Source organism: Acomys minous, assembly GCF_964271855.1.
Source record: "Acomys minous genome assembly, chromosome: 16".
Classification (NCBI taxonomy): domain Eukaryota; kingdom Metazoa; phylum Chordata; class Mammalia; order Rodentia; family Muridae; genus Acomys; species Acomys minous.
In genome coordinates, this window is record NC_140498.1 from 59024059 (window position 1) to 59031380 (window position 7322).

A 7322-nucleotide genomic window follows, 5' to 3' on the forward strand; every position below is an offset into this window, starting at 1 on the left:
GGACAAACTAGGACCCCGGAAAGGGGCGAACACATTATTCCCAAGATTTTCTTTTAAAAAGAAAAATTAGAAAGAAGAGGAGGAGAAAAGAAAGAAACCAGGGCTCAGGGCTTATAACAGAATTTTTAACAACGTATGGGTGTGCTAGGTGGTGGTGGAGCATTTTTAATCTCAGCACTCGGGAGGCAGAAGCAGGCAGATTAGATCTCTGAGTTCGAGGCCAGCCTGGTCTAGAGTGAGGTCCAGGACAGCCACAGCTACACAGAGAAACCCTGTCTCGAGAAAGAAAAAAAAATTAGGGCCGATTGTGGTGACACACACACCTTTAATCCCAGCACCAAGAGGCAGATGCAGGCGGATCGCTGTGAGTTCGAGGCCAGCTTGGTCTAAAAGCGAGTCCAGGACAGCCAAGGCTACAGAGAAGCCCTGTCTCAAAAAAAAAAAAAAAAACACAAAAAAGAAGAAGAGGAGGAGGAGGAGGAGGAAGAAAGAAAGAGAGGTGGAAAGAAATAAAAACGTATAGAGAGCTTTACCTGTGTCCTGTGTCTGGTCTGTGCGTGTGTGAGTACATGCGTGTGCATATATACGCCAGGAGGATGACGCTGACACTGGGCCTTATTCCTCAGGCACTAACTGCTTTTTTTTTTTTTTTAAGGTGACAGCCTATCACGCCCTAGAGCTCACCAATTAGGGTAGCCTAAGAGAAAACCCTAAGGATCTTCCTGTTTTTCCCTTCCCAGGAAGGAGAGCACAGGCCATCACCTGGCTAATGCGCTTTTTTTTTTTTTGGAGTCTGGGTCTATGTAGCCCTGGCTGACCTGGAGCTGTGTGCCTCTGCCTTCTGGAGATTGGGTTTTAGTATGTTCCTGCAAACCCTCTGTTCACAGAGCCATTGCCCCAGCTGCCATTCTTTGATTTCAAGGCCTTTCCCCTCTTCGCTGCTGCTCCTCCGCTTCCCAGTAGCAGTGTGTCTGTGTGTGTTTCTCCTGCTTGCTAACTCCCAGAAGTCAGGAGACTCCTTGTAGCAGACAGGATCTCATGAGTAGCCCACACTGGCCTTACCTCAACATCTTTCTCCGTGGCTTCCCAAGTGCTAGGTGTACAGATGTGCACCTAGAAGGAAGTGAGTCCTTTTGTTGTTTTTCTGATTAATATAATAATAATAAGGTACCAGGCAACAGATACTATGTTGTAGAGTTTATTAAACGAGCATGGGGGGGGGAGAAGGATGGGGGGAGGGGTACTCCAGAGAGAAAGACACACACACATACACAGGAAGAGTAAAAGTGGAGAAGGGAGAGAGGGGGAGTAGAAAGAGACAAGAGGGGAGCCATGAGGAGAATTTGTCCTTTTATATGGCCCTGGGCAGGGCCAACCCCCATGGCAGATAAGCAATGACATCACGGGTAGGCAGACAGAAGCAGAATCCTAACAGTTCTTATTTTTGTTTTTTTTGTTGTTTTTTTTTTAATTCTTATTTATGTCTTTTTATTGGGTAAGGTAGATTTATTTGATTTATTTATTAAGTATATGGTGTTTTGCCTGCATGTACACCAGCAAACCAGAAGAGGGCATCAGATCTTATTATAGATGGTTGTGAGCCACCATACGGCTGCTGGGAATTGAACTCAGGACCTCTGGAAGAACAGGCAGTGCTCTTAACCTCTGAGCCATCTCTCCAGCCCCTTGGTTTTTTTTTTTTCTTTTTTAGTTTTTTTTTTGGTTTTTCCAGACAAGGTTTCTCTGTGTAGCCTTGGCTGGCCTGGACTCATTTTTGTAGACCAGGATGGCCTTGAACTCACAGTGACCCGCCTGCCCCTGCCTCCCTGAGTGCTGGGATTAAAGGTGTGCACCACCGCCCAGTTTAGGAAGTGAGTCTTTTTTCTTTTTTAAAGATTTATTTATTTATTGTGTATACAGTGCTCTGCCTGCCTGTGCACATGCACACCAGAAGAGGGCACCAGATCTAATTATAGATGGTTGTGAGCCACCATACGGCTGCTGGGAATTGAACTCAGGACCTCTGGAAGATCAGAGTACTCTTAACCTCTGAACCAGCTCTCCAACCCCTTTTTTGTTTGTTTTTTTCTGAGACAGGGGGTCTCTGTGTAGCCCTGGCTGTCCTGAGCTCGCTTTGTAGATCAGGCTGGCCTTGAATTCACAGCGATCCTCCTGCCTCTGCCTCCTGAGTGCTGGGATTAAAGGTGTGTGCCATCAGGCCCTTCAAGAAGTGAGTCTTTTTTCTTCTTCCTCCTCCTCCTCCTCCTCCTCCTCCTCCTCCTCTTCTTCTTCTTCTTCTTCTTTTTCGAGACAGGGTTTCTCTGTGTAGTCTTGGCTGTCCTGGACTCACTTTGTAGACCAGGCTGGAGGAAGTGAGTCTTTTTTTTTTTTAAGATTTTATTTATTTATTTATTTATTTATTTATTTATTTATACATAGTGAATTCTAGACCAGCTTAGCTTATAGTAAAACTGTCTCAAAGAGAAAAGGGGGTCAGGGAGTTACAGCAAGATGGCTCAGCATGGGAGAGGCATTTACAGGAAGGCCTCAAGACCCAGAGTTTATGACCATGGAGTACCTAGGGAGTCCATAAGGAGAGAAGTGACTTTTTTTTTTTTTTTTTGGTCTGCTTTGTTTTGCTAGACAGTTTCTCTGAATAACCCTGGCTGTCCTGAAACTCCAGCTGAGAAATGACTCAAGAGTCAATATAATAATAGCCCGGCAGTAGCGGCACATGCCTGTAATTCTAGCACTTGGGAGGCAGAGGCGGGTGGATCGCTGTGAATTCCAGCCCAGCCTGGGGTCTACAAAGTAAGTCCAGGACAGCCAGGGCAACAGAGATACCCTGTCTCAAAAAACAAAACAAAACAAATAATAATAATCAGAAATATTTTAATTATATTTATGTGCTTGTGTCTGTGTGTGGGGTATGTGGATGTGAATCCAGACGCCCAGGGAGGCCTGAAGATGGTGACAAGATCTCCTGTGCCCTTTGGGCTCCACTTCCCGAGCCCTTCCCAGCCCTCTAGGGAGAGGGTGGAGGCTTTGAGGATGACTGTACATCACTGCCTGGGGCTAAGGTGCTGGGAATGTCTGCCTGCGTGAGGAGGAATTCCAGGTGCTTGCTGGACTTGTCCTTATAAGGAGAAGAGAGGTTTCACCTCATCTGGTGGACACAGGTCATGCAAGCTTAGGCCCAGGCCTGGGGAGGGAGTGGCCTTCACTCCTACTGCTCCTGACATTTCCCAGGTTGGACACTTCTGCTCCGGTCCAGCTCCTCCCAGTTCCCCAGGGCCGCAGCCCAACACACTGGCGAGTTACTGCAGTTGTGCGCCACCTCCAGTGGGTGCTGGGAACTGCACTCAGATCCTTTGTGAGAGCAGTATGTACTCTTAACCATTGAGCCATCTTTCTAGCCCTTGACAGGGTAGGTAATTTTATCAGAGCAAAGTAACTAAAGCAAGTTTTTTTGGTTTTTGGGTTTTTGTTTTGTTTTTTTTTTTTTAGTATTGCCTTGGCTGTCCTGGACTCACTTTGTAGACCAGACTGGTCTCGAACTCACAGAGATCCACCTGCCTCTGCCTCCCATGTCCTGGGATTAAAGGCGTGCACCACCATGCCCAGCAAGTTCTTAGCACAAGATGTTTAACTTCTCTCATTAAAAACAAAAAACAAAAAAACCTGACAGTGGGGCTGGAGAGATGGCTCAGTGGTTGAGAGCACTGACTCTTCTTCCGGAGGACCCAGGTTCAGTTCCCAGTACCCACATGGCAGCTCACTACTGTCTGTAACTCCAAAATTTGACACCACAGACATACAGGCAGGCAAAGCACCAATGTACATAAAATATAAATAAATTTTATATAAAGATTATAGTGTTAAGCCAGGCAGAGGCAGAGGAAGGGCCGATCTCTGTGAATTCCAGGACAGCCTAGTCTACAAAGGGAGTCCAGGACAGCCAGGGCTACAAGAGAAACAAGACAAAATAATTACAAATGAGGAAAAAAGAAGTAAATTGTCTTTGAAGTCTATTCAGAACAAATGCATTCTTCAGTTTGAGGCTCCTTCCTGATATCCCCCAGTTTGTTATCTGACATATTTTCCGTATCTCTTGAGCTCACTACCCACGAAGCAAGCATAGTTTCCCTATTTTCCACTCATACCTCATCCTATTTTAAGGTGTACCTCATAAGGGGCTCGGCAGGTTCACTCTGTGTGTGTGCATGAGGAGCAGTGGTTCAGTCCTCTAGGATTTCTCTCGGGTCTCTTTTCTCCTTAATGTTCAGAGCTACTCTAGTGAAGTTGTAACATGGTTTGTGACCAGGGTTAAAAAAAAAAAAAGATAACTTCTTTGATTTATTTTATTTTTAAAAAATGCTTTTTGTTTGTTTGTTTTGTTTTTTTTTCGAGACAGGGTCTCTCTGTGTAGCCTTGGCTGTCCTAGACCTGCTTTGTAGACCAGGCTGTCCTCGAACTTATAACACTCCACCTGCCTCTGCCTCCCGAGTGCTGAGATTAAAGGCGTGAGCCACTACGCCCAGCAAAAATACTTATTTATTATGTAATGTTCTGCCTACATGTACACCTGCATGCCAGAAGAGGGTACCAGATCTCGTTATAGATGGTTATGAGCCACATTGTGGTTTCTGGGCATTGAAAGCAGGGCCCTTGGAAACACAGCCCGTAGGACTCTGCCGATTAAGGTGGAAGTCTGGTATTCTCCAGATAGCCAGTTCTGAGCTTGGACTATGAAAAGTGAACTCCCTTTCTCATCAGGGCCTCACCCCACCTGATCTGGTGACTCCAGATATTTTTTGCTTTGAGTTTTTTTGAGACAGGGTTTCTCTGTGTAGTCCTGGCTGTCCTGGAATCACTTTGTAGACCAGGCTGGCCTCGAACAGAGATCTGCCTGCCTCTGCTTCCCCAGTGCTTGGATTACAGGCGTGTACAACCACCACCCGATGACTCCAGATTTTTTTTTTGTAAGGGGCATCACATAGTCCTAAAAGAAAATACAGAACCCACCTTTCCTGATAACAAACTCAAGGAATCACAGGAAATACCTCACCCCGTGCTGAGATGTCTTTATTTTTTTCGAGACAGGGTTTTTCTCTTGTTGTCCTAGCTGCCCTAGCCTTGCTTTGTAGACCAGGCTGGCCTCCAACTCACAGAGATCTGCCTGCCTCTGCCTCCTGAATGCTGGGATTAAAGGCAGGTGCCACCATGCCTGGCTCTCTGTGCTGAGATTTTAGCCTCCAACAAATGGTCCTTAATTATACCTCTCTGGCTCCATGCTCTCACCCAGAGGATAATTACACACCGTCTTCCTTCCTGTGGTAAGGGCCCTGGTGTTATGGAGACCCTGTATCACTGTGTGTGGATGAGGTATCCTGGCTCCTTTAGCCCTAGTGAATCTCATACCCATTTACCCTCACTTCCCAGGTGTTATAAATCCTTAATTCACAAGTCAAGTTGGCTTGGTGACTTCTCACTCCACGGCTAGATATAAGGTAATCAGGCTGCAATGGCAGAACTTCCCTTGCAGTTGATGAGGCTTGCCCAACCACTGCAGGAAGTTTGGCACTGACTCTAGGCAAGCCTGCTATAACACTCACAGAGAGGCTGTGAACCAGGCTCTGTCCCTGAGTGCTAAGCCGCAGGAGAAGCATGACCAAGCATGCATCTCACCTTGACTGCCTGCGGGTTTCAAGTGTCTGTCCACACCCCCTTTCCCCTCCCATGCCAGGTGACACCAGGCAGGACGCAGACCTGCCTGTCCATGCAGGTCTGTGTTGCACATCAGCAGCATAGAATCACACAGCTGGTGTTGTTCACCTCTGAGCCTTCTCTCCAGCCCTTCTTTGGTTTAAGTCAAGTCAAGGAACAAGATGGAGACAGAGCTCAGCAATTAAGAACAATTAAAAAGCCGGGCGTGGTGGCACATGCCTTTAATCACAGCACTAGGCAGGCAGAGGCAGGTGGATCCCTGTGAGTTCTAGGACAGCCTGATCTACAAAGTGAGTCCAGGACAGCCAGGGATACACAGAGAAACCCTCTCTTGAAAAACAAAAACAAAAACCTTAATATTCTTGCAGAAGACCTGAGTTTGGTTCCCAGCACCTATGACAAACGGCTTATAACTCTGACTCAGCTCTAAAGGATCTGACGCCTTCTTCTGGCCTGCAGGCACCTGCACTCATGTGCACATACCCTACTTCAGATACACACACACACACACACACACACACACACACACACACTGCAAAGGACAATGTATCACCCCACACCACATCACACCCCACTTCACAGGTCAATGGCAGGAACTGAACAGGGATCACATTACCAAGATCTGTCAATACTTCAGCCACCGTCAGCTGAGACTTCTTACCTCATAGTGAGTGACCAAGCTACTTCCCAGGCCCAACCACCGCACCAAGTGTCCTAGACCAAGTAACGCCAGAGATTATGGAGGTTAGTTCCTCCAAGGGAGAGTGCCACAGGATAGCATACACACACACACACACACACACTCACACATCACAATGTGGCCTGTGGCTAACTACCCAGGTAGGTGTACTTTGTAATAGAGGAAAACACTCAAAGCCCCAGCTTCCTGGCCCCTTACTCAAGCAGGTAAGTGGAAGGCCAGGTCTGTGCAGAAGCATGTGATTAAGGGCATATGCTCCCCTCAAGTCTTGGAGGAAGGGAACAAAAGAGAACGGAAGTGGCCAAGTCTGGAGAGATGCCTAGTGAGTACAGAACTTGGCGCACAGTTGGACATGATGAGTTCCGATTCTCAGAACACACTTAAAGAGCCAGACGCAGTAGCACAGGCAGCTGCAACCCCAGCACACCCCTACCGGGGGATGAGAGGCAGGAGTGGGAGAAGGGTAGGAGTCTTCTCCTGGTCTGCACAGCAGTGACTAACAAGAGAGACTCCGTGTCAAGGTGGGAGGTGAGGACCTACGCCTGAGGTTGTCTTCTGACCGCCATGACGCACCCTGCCTGGTACGTGTGTGCTCAGGATTCACACGCAACACACTTGAAGCCAGAGGGCATCAAGGGAATCTACCTTTGACTTGATCCCAGCAGGGATCTGGAGCCCAGACAGCATCAGTTTGCCAGTGGGCCAAACAAATCACTAGCATCACATCAGCCCACTGCCTGGAGGCACAGAGGGGAAAAGTCCTGAGTGAGGCAACTGCAGACTGGAGAATCAGCAGGGCAGTTAGTAGTTACAACAAGGTGGAGCTGGGCAAAGGGGGTGGGGCCAGAGCCGCAGCCCAGTTGGTAGTCTAAAGTGCATGAAACCCTGGGTTTGA